Below are 15152 nucleotides of genomic sequence, written 5' to 3'. Positions count from 1 at the left end.
GTTGCTCATCAGTCTGGGGTCTGTACCAGCTAGGGGTGATGGAAAAAATAGGGGAGACCCAAAGAAGAGGTCAGTGTAATAAGTGTGAAGGTGTCATGGAGATGTTCAGCCAACCTCAGTGTGACACACTGCAAGAGAAGTGTTCTGTATCATGACGTGCTTTTTGTTAAATTTTTGAAAACATTTGTTCCTATAAGTGTCAAGCAATATATTACTTCCTTTTACATATATATTGTGAAAGCACTATGAAGGTAAAATTAGAGAGGTTCGAGCACACACAGAAGCTTACCAACAGCCCTTCTTTTCAGGAACCTGTGTATTCTCAGCTGCTTGGTGCATATCAAGGTAGACTGAGATAGCTTTGAACTACGAGAGTCTATACATATGAGGTCTGTTCAAAAATTCCAGAACATTTGTAATTTCGCGCCAATTGTGTGTTCGAGTTAATTGTGGTTAGCATACCTACACATGCCTGTGTTTGATGTGTAACTGCTGGAAGTTTGATTGTCGTATGTCTGCCAGTTATTGTTCAGTGCTGTATTGAGTAGAACATTGTGTCCCATAGTTTGTGAATTCCTAGATGGCAGAGTTAGAGGAGCACTGCGTATGGATTAAATTTTGCATGAAACTTGAGTAACTCTTCAGAGACACACCAAATGATGCTGGAAGCCTACAGTGATGAGTGCGTAAGTCGTACTTGGTGTTACGAATTGTTCACGTTTTAAAAACAGCCAGACGGAAGTTAAAGATGACTTTCGCTCCGGACACACTTTGACATCTACCAACAATGCTCACGTCAGGAACATTAACGAAATTGCGTGTGATGCTCGAGGACTGACTGTCCAAGAAATGGCAGATGAATATAACATTTAAGTTGGATAGTGTCATGAAATCGTGGCATACCATCTTGGAATGCATCATGTTGCCACCAAGTTCATCCCATGGCTCATGAGTTAAGACCAGAAAGACCTTCGCCTAGCAATCTGTGAAAAGCTTTCGGATCACTCAAATGGGAACGAGATGTTCCTTAAGAGAATCATAACTGCTGATGAGACATGGGTCTATAGTTACGAAGTTAAGGCCCAGGTTCAATCTTCACAGCGGGACGGGAAAGGTTCTCCAAGACCATAAAAAGCTCCTCAGGTAAGGTAAAATTTCAAACCGATGCTGAGTTTTTTCTTTGACTTTCGATGATTAGTTCATCATGAAACCGTGCAATGGGGATGGACTGTTAGTTGATGGTACTATCCGAATGCGTTGCAACAAGTGCGAGAAAATGTGACAAGGAAATGAGTTGCAATGTGGCGAGACAATTCATGGCTCATGCATCATCCTTGTTGGTGTATGACTATTGCACAAAAAGGAAAATCATTGTGCTGCCTCATCCACGATTCGCATTGCACATGGACAGAACAGTGGGCGTAATGTGCGCAATCCTCCTGTAGATATAAAAAAACCGGTATCTTGAGAATGGTGATACATATCACTCCAATCTCAGCTTCGAATACAATTTCGATGTGTAAACTACATTCCATACACAGTAATCTGTGAACTTAAACAAGTCGCACAATGTGCTTTTACCTCTCCAAATATATTAAAATTTCTGAAGTGTGTTACTTCATTGTATGCAGCACAATTACTATTACAAACAGTGAAGAGAAATTCAGTCCTTTATTGAGTGAAGGTATTGTACTGTAACATGCTACTAAAAACTCCAGGAAAGAGAGAATTCTTAGGCATGAAACAGCATTTATGTACCTGTGTGTTTGTCTGTACAATGATTCATGTCTAGAGGAGTTTCAAAGAGAAAAACTTGATTTGTGTGAGTAACTGTATTTATTTGGTATCGTGGGTGGTGAAACCAAGTGGCAGACGAAATTCACACTCAGTGTGCTGCAAATATTCAGCACAGGCAAGCTGAGCCGTGTGGCAAAACCAGTACATACTTAGCAGATTGGACATGGTTTCACAGCACAGGTAGCATTATGATCCACAACAAAGCCATGCTCTCCATGGGATGCAACAAGCACATATGTAGCAGTCTGAACTGGTATGGTTGAGTTTGGGTTCATGATTAATGTGTGTAAGTTCTGAATATTCTTTAAACTCATTGTATTGTGGGACATCAGCATTCCATGTCTTCCTTTTCCGAGTTTGTTTATATTCCTGTTGTGCTAGTTGATAATGTGACACACTGCAGTTGTTAAAACAAAGACTTGCCCAAAGCACAGAGAGGGCAAGGAAAAAAATGACTGTCTATAGGCCTTCATATGCGCCCTAATTTCTCATGTTCATGGTCCTTGTGCGAAATGTGTGTCGGCGACAGTAGACTCATGCAGCATTCGGCGTCAAATGCCAGTTCTCTAAATTTTCTCAATAGTGTTCTTCGAAAAGAATGTCTGCTTCCCGTCAGGGATTCTTATTTGAGTTCCCAAAGCGTCTGCTTAATACTTGTGTGTTGTTTGAACCTACCGGTAACTAATCAGATAGCCTGCTGATAGTCTATAGAAAGTAAGCGAAACTTAGATAGACTAGTGCGGCAATCAGTTAAATAATCAGGCACACAAATGCTGTAAATAGCATTCAACACTATGATTTCCATTATGAGTTCCAGAGCTTACACATAAAATAGTTTTCATAGCATTCAAAATTGCCAGTTTTATTTTGTATTACTGGGCCATTATGGCCTTCAGTGGGAAAACAACTTTGTCTGATGACTTCCCAGATGTCTTTAATAGCATTGACATCAAGTGACCTGTATAGCCACACAATAACCCATGTCTCCAAATAGTATTTGGCTATCCGTTATGTTACATTTCAAGAGTGGTTGGGTGGTGCACTCTCTTGATGAATGTTAGATCACCTGTGGGGTGCGGTAGGTGAACCACCACAAGCGCATGAGAGTTGGTTCTTGTATTCTTTTCCAGTGATAGATATATCAGAGGGGTGGGGGTATTACATAAAAAGAGCAAGAGTCTTATTGAGCTGTGTGTTAAATGTATACCAATAGCAGAAATCACACATTTCAGTAACAAAGTAGGATTATGGCAGTATGAAGATTAGTTAGATGCTTCATACAGCATGGAACCAGTGTCAGGGCTGTCCACCAGCTGGTCTTATATCCAGGTTAGTGGCATTGCCTATATATCGGTCTTGCTTCTTGCGTTCGGCTATGGCAACTTCATTGCTGATGACTTGCAACATCTGAGTCTCCATTACTACCAGTACCTGCTGTAGGCAAGGATACTAAATAAATGTCTCATACGTAAGAATACATTCTTAATCTCCATGACCGAAGCACCATTGACAAGTAGGATAATCTCTTCTGGTTTTTGACTTACTTGTATACTGTCATTTGTGTCACTTTCTTCAGTTCCTGTAGATCTGAACGATAAATAACTGCATACATTCCAAGCTGCATGTCGTGTGATGTGTACTGTGCAGAAGTATACATGGAGACGGCAGCTTCTGTAATATGATAGTTGTCACTGCTCACTGGTTGTTGTTCTCCAGCTTTACATTGGTGAGTGATTTGCTCCACTTTGGTCCGTCTGTCCACTGTTTGAATTTGTGATGGTCGATGGTGACATGTGATAACTCATTATTGTCATAGTAGTTGACTCTGAAGGCAGTGATTTTATCTTGAGATACTCACAGTACACCTTTACATGGTGCCATATGAAAAATGCAATACCTGCATGATAGTAATTGTGGTAGGAAAATCTTGGCATTTGCCTGAAATAATTTAGGAAAGAGGAAATCTGGATGGCAGAAGAGAGCATGAACTTCCATCCTCACAAATATGAGACAGTTGTCTTAACTAAAGAATTACCCATCCCGATTAGACTTATCATACAAAGCTGTTTTGTTTATATATTCTTGGAACAAAGTGGAATATTCCATGTTGGGCACCCATCATCTGGCTGGGAACAAATGCACCAATATGATATGTCCCATCTGTCATGCACTTGTCTGTGCTGTTGACAGAAGTGCATTGTCTGGCAGCAGTGTGGCAAACCCTTCTATTGCTGTGTCAACAGAACTACTCTGCAATCCAAGTGCTCATGAGTAGAGGTCAGGTTGATGTGCAGTAAAATATGCATTCATTTATGCACAAAAATAGCAGAAATATACATTTAAGCTTCAAAAGCATGTATTACAATATGCTTAATATTCACTAAACTTACATAAACTGTGTGCTTAGAAGGAACAGGATATGAATACAATATAGATACTCTGCACAAGAGGAGGTTTTCATGGTTACATCTTTTTCAAGAAATGTCCAAAGTATTAAATTTTTCAGCTACTTCCAGGCTGTTTGCCAATAAAAGGGAGAACAATGCGCACATGGTTCCTTGCAATATATACTGTTACCTGCAGTACTTTCAGTACCCCCAAAACTGTGCATTAAACTGCCAAATGCAAAAATTAGATTATTAGTTCATATTCTACAATTAGAAAATTGTTGAGTTTCCATTTATGTTCTCCGTCAGTATAGCTGTGGCTGTCGCAACACACTGTCACAACAAATTTATTTCAGTTGATGTTTCCGTAGTCATGGTGTCACAAATCACAGTTAAATGAATTATAAAGAGAATTAAAGTTTCCAACTACTAACAGTTCAATCGTTGGTTCAGTAGTACCTGAGTGGCTCTTGTACATAGCAACACAAAGATACCACAAAAGTAGACCTTCGTGCATTGTCATGACATTAAAATGTTATGTCAAGCATATTGTGTAATTAACTTCTGTTTGTAAGCTGTTTGTCTCCTTTACCTTCACTCTGAGAATGGGTCAAATTATATGAAATATGTATTTTATTCATTCATAAAAATGGTACTTAAAATCCAGTGTGTGACATAAGCATGTGCACAAATTTACCTTCTGCTTCTGAGTGCATGCCAAACAGTGAATGATGAAGTTAGCAGAGTAAGTTGTCTACTTGCTAGAGTAAAAAATCTCTACTGCTATATGCATGTTTTTACCTAACATGTCCACAGGATCCTTGTCATACTTTTCCTCTTAAGAGCGTGTAAATGTATCGTAATCTATATTACTAACAGATTAATCCGGTTTGTGGTTCACATCCCAGTTGCAGGTTGCCTGTCTAATGGCTTTCAAGGTAACAAAAATTTGATTTTCAATTTTTCATATAGTTATTGAGCAAATTTTGAAATTTCATATGCCATCATAATCTACTCATTTAGAGGCACAAGACAAGTATTGCAATTAGAATCTGTGTATATGCCTGGAGGTAATGTAGATCCCTACTCGCAAATTACCCTGACAATATTAATCCAGTATTTGAGAATGAGAGCACTTCACGACTTCCAACAAACACTGAACTTAATTTCAAACTTGTATGAAACTTTTCTCATTTTCACACTCCACAAAATAATGAAAAGGAAAAATATTGTTGTGTACTTAATTTTCGCTGTCTTGCACTGAAACTTCAGCATCAGGTGTGACATTTTAATCCATTACTTGTTTACTACTAACTGTATTCATAATACACTATGCAAATGGTATCCACGTATACCACTAAATGTACATGCAAAATTGGCATTATAGCAACTTCAAATAAACTTTAAAAATAATTTAAAACCATTTCAAAAACTATAAGTTATGTGCTTAACATTAGCTATTTAACACATTATCTCATTTGTAACGTAATCTGACTTCTGAAGCGTTTTTATAGATTGGAGTTCATTTCTATAAGGAATTAGGTATTTATTGGTACTGTACAGGATTGCTCTGTCTCAAGATTACATTGATGTTCAGTGGCAAGAAGTTAGCAGTAGAGTGCTGTTTCTTCATATTACCTACATACATAAACCTTGTTCTTTGTTCGAAGCAAAATGAAAGTTGTCTTATTCTAACAGTCACCATGGGGCCATGTTTTGCATTGTGCTAATACTCATTGGATGGTGATTAGAGATTTTAAGTTTTCTGTCTGGCTTCCAAGATCACGCTACTGATCATTATAACGAGTCTATTAGAATCAAACAAAGGGAGGCCATAGCGTTGAGATCACAGATTTACTTCAAACTTGTACACTTTCAGTAGGCCATTAGAACAACATAATGTACAAGCAGTAAGGTGCACTACTCTGGCAATTCCGAAAAAACCGCAAGAGAAGCTTTACGCATCTATTTTGTGACTGATGTACCTGTGCAAAGATACTGGGTGGAAGAAGTCGTCATGATCTAGCAGTTAGCGGTACTGCTTGCTAGACTTCTTCATGACTGGTAACATTATTTAATTTATACATTTGAGAGGTAATATAATGAAAAAAAAAACACGTACATTTTCATGAAATTGTAGTGTATTTCATGTTATTTGGCTATTTACTGTTTGTAGTTAAATTTTGAACGATGAGAGAGACACTTGTAAAGCCCAAGTCAGACCTCGATAAATGATGATGAGAATGACGTTATTCACAGTCAGTAATATAGCAAGTCACAATGTGCTCTTGACATTACACTTTGCTGGATGGTATCTGTTATACAGACGTGGAAAACATGAATTGAAATGTCATGCAAATATAAGTGTTTTTTCCATTATATTTCCTCTAAAATGTCATACAATTTAAGTAATATGACCAGTGATGGGAAAAAAATATAGATTTAAAAAAATAATCATTCGAGGGGATTCAAACCATTGCCTCATACGCATTTGTATTATGATGCTCGAATGCTAACCATTTAACCACCATGTTCTCTCCTGTCCGACATTTAATGACAGATGCACATGGCACATAATAGATGTGTGAAACATCTCTTGCAATTGTCTCGTAATTTCCAGAGTAGTGCTTCTTACTACTTACACATTATGTTGTTTTAATGGCCTACTAAAGATGTACAAAGTCTGAAGTAAATCTGTGATACCGATGTCGTGGCCACCCCTTGTAAGATGTTAAGCAAACCTTTATCACTAGGAACTATATTTGTCTGTTGCTCATTGATGATAATACTTAGCTGTAAGTTGTGCACATTGCCATCATATTGGATAAAATTGCTCGAAATACATGGAACTCAGTGATAATTTAAACCACTTGCTTAGTTAAACTGTTCAATGGAAATTCGTCCTCATTCAAAGCCAAAGCATTAACCTATTTTTGTCTTCCATTGTGCAAGAACAATACACTTTCTGTATTACTGCAGGTATCAACTGACTGAAGTTACCACCTGATGAATGCAAGGTGTCGCAGAACATAGGTATTTCTGTTATCTTGATAACAAGCTGTGCAATAAAAACAGTGTTACTAGAGTTAATGATAAAAGTATAATTGTACATAGTACAGCAAAGCTGCATTAAGTAATACTTCTAGGGAGTGTGCATCATTTCTCAGACTTCTGAAAATTATTTATGTGAAAAATGCATTAACTTCAAAAATTACATATGAAATTAATTTGCATAATCAAGTCAAAAGAAAGTAAGTATGCTACACTATGGCATATTGTTTCTTTGGTTCATTTGGAAAATATGAGAGAAATGAACTTGAAGACTGCTATAGAAAAGGAAGATGAAATAGATAGGTGCAGTTGGAAAAAATGAGAGAAATGAACTTGAAGACAGTACTATAGAAAACGAAGAGGAAATAGACGGGATTGGAGACAAGATATTTGGAGAAGAATTGACAGATGACAGAAAAATTGAAGTCTAAACAAAGACCCTGGGGTAAACATTATTTTCTCAGAATTATTGAGATCTTTTGGACAATATCCCATCACGCAACTAATTACAGTGGTGTACAATGTATATGAGATCAGTGAAACACCCTCAGACATCAAGAAGAGTTTGGTGAGTCGAGTTCCAAATAAGACATGCTGACAGATCCGAATATTACCAAAATACCAATTTAATAAGGAATTAATTGATGAAAGGAAAAAAAGAAGGATACAGCAAATGAAACAGCTGAAAGGGAAAAGGTAACTAATAACGAAAAAGATGGGAACTGAAAGAGTCTAATGAGGAATGGTTAGAAGCATGCATGAGTAGGTGAATGATAAAAGCCACCTATGACATTGTATGTAGGAACAAGTTGTGATTTAGTTGTCACATAAAATACGTATGCTGATTATTTGATGAGAGTACAAGAGACATGTAAAAAATTAGTAATACAACTGATATAAAACTATAATCAATTAAAAAAAATGTAAATTTGTGAAAAATCCTTCTGTTAAGATATACTGAAAAATGGGAAATCTGTTGTACACTGAAGAAAGGCAAACCTATGCTAATAACATTTGTTAATGAAGAGAGTGTTTTTGACAGTTGGCTGGAATGCTCTTCGTAATTATGAACGTACCAGGGATAAAATCTTGGAGTGAAGGGTTATCTCTAACCCAGTGCAGTTACAATAGTCAAAAGACATGAAAGGGGAAGGGAAGCAGTAATTCTGAAGGGAGTGAGACAGACTTGTTGCCTAACCAAAATTTTATTTAACCTTTACATTGACAAGAAGTAAAGGAAACCATAGCCAAGATAAAGTTCAGGGACCGAGCATTCGGGAGGACAACTGTTCAACACCCACGTGCGGCCATCCTGATTTATGTTTTCTGCGATTTCCCTAAATCGCTACAGACAAATGCTGGGATGGTTCCTTTGAAAGGGCACTGCCGACTTCCTCCCCCATCCTTCCATAATCCAATGGGACAGATGACCTCGCTGTTTGGTCCCTTCTCTCAAATCAACCAATCAATCAAAGTTAAGGGAGAAGAAATAAAAGCTTTGAGGTTTGTTGATGACATTGTTAATCCTGTCAGAGATGGCAAAGTATTTGGAAGAGTAGTTGAATGAAGTGGATAGTATCATGAAAAGAGGTTACAAGATGTTCATCAACGAAAGTAAAACAAGGGTAATGGAATGTAGTTAAATTAAACCAGGCTGTCTGGAGGGAGTTTGATTAAGAAGTGAGACACTAAAGTAATAGATGAGTTTTGTCATTTTGGCAACAAAATAATTGATGAAGGCAGAACTACAGAAGTTATAAAATATAGACTGGCTATACTAAGCAAAAAATTTCTGAAAAAGGGGAATTTATTAACACTAAATAATAACTTAATGGTTGGGAACTATTTACTGAAGACGTTTTATTGGAGGGCAGTCTTGTACAGAAGTGAAATGTGTACAATAAATAGTTCAGGCTAAATGAGAATATAAAGTTTTGAAATGTGATACTATAGAAGAATGCTAGTAAGATGTGTATACAGAATAACTAATGAGGAAGCACTGAATCAAACTGGAGAAAAAAGAAATTTGTTGCATAACTTGACTAAAAGAAGGTATCTGTTGATAGGACACATCCCGGGGCATCAAGGAATTGTCATTTTGATAATGGAGGGAAGTGTCAGGCTGTACAAGCTTGAGAGGAAGACAGTTGAATACGGTCAAATGGGTGTAGTTGGCAGTAGTTATGCAAAGGTGAAGAGGCTAGGCAGGGTAGACTAGCTTGAGTGCTTCATCGAATCAGTCTTTGGACTATAGAGCACAATGACAAAATAATAAATAATAGGTACATGTAGCACTCAAAATTACGAGTGGTGGCAAAACTAGTGGGTTCTATTGTAACTATGGTAGTAATGATACTGTGTGACTTCTTTACATCGTGTGCCCATCCGGCACGTGTGTGTGTGTGTGTGTGTGTGTGTGTGTGTGTGTGTGTGTGTGTGTGTGAGAGAGAGAGAGAGAGAGAGAGAGAGAGAGAGAGAGAGAGGAGGGGTCAGTATTTGTCATCGTGAGTGTATAAAGACATGCAACAAACAAGATAGTAGTTACACACAGGAATTATAAATATTGGTGAATAGCAACTCATCATAATGTTTAAGTATCTCTTACATACTGACACACACAAAATTTACACAGTAGCATCTGTGTTGTAAATCCAAGACTCCTCAAGATACACTGGCAAGGTAGGAGAGGTTGCTGCAGTTATAAGAGACAGAATGAGTAAAAGAGGGAGTATGAAGTGGGGAAATTTGGAGGAGGAAGTTGAGTACAAATGAAATCCTGCAAGTTAAGTTTTCAAACTAAATGGTAATAACAGTATTATCCACAGTCAGATACATTTTCAAAAATAATACTGGTATGAAACTAGCACAAGTAAATTGATATATGGATAACAAAGTTGAACATTCCCCATGTCCAAGATAAGATAGATGCTGCACAAAATGACAATGTATGTGTGTCAGTTCTTGATAAGTGAAACATATTAAGATAGTATAATTCAGAACAGTGGCATATAACCAGTGAAAGTTATCTTCATTGCTATGCAGCTATTAATTGCAAGCACAAATACACCTGTAAAACATGCATATCCCTATACTAAAATGATATTGGTTTAATTTCTGTTCCCACAAAATGTCACAGGTTTCTTAGAAAAATGTATGTATTCTATGTTGAATTTAAATAAATCCACCTAATTATGGCAAGTGCTACTCTCTGAAACATGTGTTCGAAACATGTTGATGTGATGTATATGTTTCAGCCAGTATCAGCTGTTCTGTCATAAGTGGTATTACTATTATTTTTTGCATTGAATAGATGGTAGTCCACTTGATTTTTGTTAGAAAGAATGGACAAAAAGCAATCTTAAATGTTACTACCATGGTTTACAAATGTCAGTAGATTTCCTTAAGAATAAAAGTACCACTGTGTAAGAGCCACAGGCGACTGGTTGTTTCTGATTTAGTAACTCCATTGAAAAATAATTTGTTCGCTCTTGGTCAGGTTTAATTTCAATTGAAACATTTAGACAATTTTTTAAACTTTACCAAAAGAAACAACTTTCAGCAGCAGCTCTAAGAAGCCCACACAGTGGTTAGACAGTTACAGAAAGCAGAGTTAGTTGAAATACAGTAGAAATAGGTTTTGAAAGCCTTGTGGCAGTGACTACATTTACAAGCTTGGGGGGAGGTTTCAAAACCTAGTGGTAAGTTAGTTGAGGAGCCATTGTTGGTACAACAAGGATATATTTTAAAGTTTCCCAGCTCAGTAGCAGTAGTTCAGCATGGTCAGTATAATTGAAAGTAAATAGGGAAAAGTGTTCAGAATTAATTAATTAATGCCAGAGAAATTACTAGTGGTCAGATTATTATAAATGGGATCAGAGTTGTTGTTGTTGTGGTCTTCAGTCCTGAGACTGGTTTGATGCAGCTCTCCATGCTACTCTATCCTGTGCAAGCTTCTTCATCTCCCAGTACCTACTGCAACCTACATCCTTCTGAATCTGCTTAGTGTATTGATCTCTTGGTCTCCCTCTACGATTTTTACCCTCCACGCTGCCCTCCAATGCTAAATTTGTGATCCCTTGATGCCTCAAAACATGTCCTACCAACCGATCCCTTCTTCTAGTCAAGTTGTGCCACAAACTTCTCTTCTCCCCAATCCTATTCAATACTTCCTCATTAGTTACATGATCTACCCACCTTATCTTCAGCATTCTTCTGTAGCACCACATTTCTAAAGCTTCTATTCTCTTCTTGTCCAAACTGGTTATCGTCCATGTTTCACTTCCATACATGGCTACACTCCATACAAATACTTTCAGAAATGACTTCCTGACACTTAAATCTACACTCGATGTTAACAAATTTCTCTTCTTCAGAAACGCTTTCCTTGCCATTGCCAGCCTACATTTTATATCCTCTCTACTTCGACCATCATCAGTTATTTTGCTCCCCAAATAGCAAAACTCCTTTGCTACTTTAAGTGCCTCATTTCCTAATCTAATTCCCTCAGCATCACCCGATTTAATTTGACTACATTCCATTATCCTCGTTTCGCTTTTGTTGATGTTCATCTTATATCCTCCTTTCAAGACACTGTCCATTCCGTTCAACTGCTCTTCCAAGTCCTTTGCTGTCTCTGACAGAATTACAATGTCATCGGCGAACCTCAAAGTTTTTACTTCTTCTCCATGAATTTCAATACCTACTCCGAATTTTTCTTTTGTTTCCTTTACTGCTTGCTCAATATACAGATTGAATAACATCGGGGAGAGGCTACAACCCTGTCTCACTCCTTTCCCAACCACTGCTTCCCTTTCATGCCCCTCGACTCTTATAACTGCCATCTGGTTTCTGTACAAATTGTAAATAGCCTTTCGCTCCCTGTATTTTACCCCTGAGACCTTCAGAATTTGAAAGAGAGTATTCCAGTTAACGTTGTCAAAAGCTTTCTCTAAGTCTACAAATGCTAGAAACGTAGGTTTGCCTTTTCTTAATCTTTCTTCTAAGATAAGTCGTAAGGTTAGTATTGCCTCACGTGTTCCAACATTTCTACGGAATCCAAACTGATCTTCCCCGAGGTCCGCTTCTACCAGTTTTTCCATTCGTCTGTAAAGAATTCGTGCTAGTATTTTGCAGCTGTGACTTATTAAACTGATAGTTCGGTAATTTTCACATCTGTCAACACCTGCTTTCTTTGGGATTGGAATTATTATATTCTTCTTGAAGTCTGTGGGTATTTCGCATGTCTCATACATCTTGCTCACCAGATGGTAGAGTTTTGTCATGACTGGCTCTCCCAAGGCCATCAGTAGTTCTAATGGAATGTTGTCTACTCCCGGGGCCTTGTTTCGACTCAGGTCTTTCAGTGCTCTGTCAAACTCTTCACGCAGTATCTTATCTCCCATTTCATCTTCATCTACATCCTCTTCCATTTCCATAGTATTGTCCTCAAGTACATCGCCCTTGTATAAACCCTCTATATACTCCTTCCACCTTTCTGCCTTCCCTTCTTTGCTTAGAACTGGGTTGCCATCTGAGCTCTTGATATTCATACAAGTGGTTCTCTTCTCTCCAAAGGTCTCTTTAATTCTCCTGTAGGCAGTATCTATCTTACCCCTAGTGAGACAAGCCTCTACATCCTTACATTTGTCCTCTAGCCATCCCTGCTTAGCCATTTTGCACTTCCTGTCGATCTCATTTTTGAGACATTTGTATTCCTTTTTGCCTGCTTCATTTACTGCATTTTTATATTTTCTCCTTTCATCAATTAAATTCAATATTTCTTCTGTTACCCAAGGATTTCTACTAGCCCTCGTCTTTTTACCTACTTGATCCTCTGCTGCCTTCACTACTTCATCCCTCAGAGCTACCCATTCTTCTTCTACTGTATTTCTTTCCCCCATTCCTGTCAATTGTTCCCTTATGCTCTCCCTGAAACTCTGTACAACCTCTGGTTCTTTCAGTTTATCCAGGTCCCATCTCCTTAAATTCCCGCCTTTTTGCAGTTTCTTCAGTTTCAATCTGCAGCTCATAACCAATAGATTGTGGTCAGAATCCACATCTGCCCTTGGAAATGTCTTACAATTTAAAACCTGGTTCCTAAATCTCTGTCTTACCATTATGTAATCTATCTGATACCTTTTAGTATCTCCAGGATTCTTCCAGGTATACAACCTTCTTTTATGAGTCTTGAACCAAGTGTTAGCTATGATTAAGTTATGCTCTGTGCAAAATTCTACAAGGCGGCTTCCTCTTTCATTTCTTCCCCCAAATCCATATTCACCTACTATGTTTCCTTCTCTCCCTTTTCCTACTGACGAATTCCAGTCACCCATGACTATTAAATTTTCGTCTCCCTTCACTACCTGAATAATTTCTTTTATCTCGTCATACATGTCATCAATTTCTTCTTCATCTGCAGAGCTAGTTGGCATATAAACTTGTACTACTGTAGTAGGCATGGGCTTTGTGTCTATCTTGGCCACAATAATGCGTTCACTATGCTGTTTGTAGTAGCTAACCCGCACTCCTATTTTTTTATTCATTTTTAAACCTACTCCTGCATTACCCATATTTGATTTTGTATTTATAACCCTGTAATCACCTGACCAAAAGTCTCGTTCCTCGTGCCACCGATCTTCACTAATTCCCACTATATCTAACTTTAACCTATCCATTTCCCTTTTTAAATTTTCTAACCTACCTGCCCGATTAAGGGATCTGACATTCCACGCTCCGATCCGTAGAATGCCAGTTTTCTTTCTCCTGATAACGACGTCCTCTTGAGTAGTCCCCGCCCGGAGATCCGAATGGGGGACTATTTTACCTCCGGAATATTTTACCCAAGAGGACGCCATCATTATTTAATCATACAGTAAAGCTGCATGTCCTCGGGAGAAATTACGGCTGTAGTTTCCCCATGCTTTCAGCCGTTCGCAGTACCGGCACAGCAAGGCCGTTTTGGTTAATGTTACAAGGCCAGATCAGTCAATCATTCAGACTGTTGCCCCTGCAACTACTGAAAGGGCTGCTGCCCCTCTTCAGGAACCACATGTTTGTCTGGCCTCTCAACAGATACCCCTCCGTTGTGGTTGCACCTACGGCACGGCCATCTGTATCGCTGAGGCACGCAAGCCTCCCCACCAACGGCAAGGTCCATGGTTCATGGGGGGGGAGGGGATCAGAGTAGAGCTATTATTATCACATCAGAATGATTGTACTTAAGAAATTCAGAAAAGGTACTTAAATAATTACATTAAATTGTAAGAACGTGCAGTTTATAGGTGGTAGTATGACTGAGGAATACATAAATTGTGTATATCATAAATGTGATTCAGAATCTTTGTGTGTGTGTGTGTGTGTGTGTGTGTGTGTGTGTGTGATCATCTATTCTAGATAATTTTGGGCTAGTTTTAAAACACTGCCATTTTCTGACCAGGGTTTTGAGCACTCATTTGCCAGACTGTTACAGCGTTCTAATGTTTCTCCTCTGGAGGAAAAATCTGTGCACCGTCCTGTTGCAGTGATGTATATTTCATTTATAAATATGATCTAATATTATTTTTTTGTATTTCTCCATGTCATTGTTATTTTGTAGGTCAGGCCAGGCACTGAGACCTGTGATTCAGTGCAGAAGTTGCTTACCTGTTGTTATGATACTAGGTCAGCCAGTGAGCACTAGACTAACCACTGATTTTACTACACAAGAAATCTCACTGCTCCTTCTGTATATCTTTCACAGTTTGTGATAAAGTTTGACTGGTGTAGGATGATACATGAGCAAAACTTAGTTCGACACAGATCCTTCTACTTTGATCAACTTAGCCAGCTGTTGGAGTGTGTTATCACCTGTAACAGATTCATTATTTTTAATCGGGTCCTCATGACTTACTGAAAAATGCATTTATACCCCCCTACCCC

This window comes from Schistocerca piceifrons, chromosome 2 (assembly GCF_021461385.2).
Source record: "Schistocerca piceifrons isolate TAMUIC-IGC-003096 chromosome 2, iqSchPice1.1, whole genome shotgun sequence".
Lineage (NCBI taxonomy): Eukaryota > Metazoa > Arthropoda > Insecta > Orthoptera > Acrididae > Schistocerca > Schistocerca piceifrons.
The sequence above is the reverse complement of the archived record's forward strand: the minus strand, read 5'-3'. Positions refer to the sequence as shown.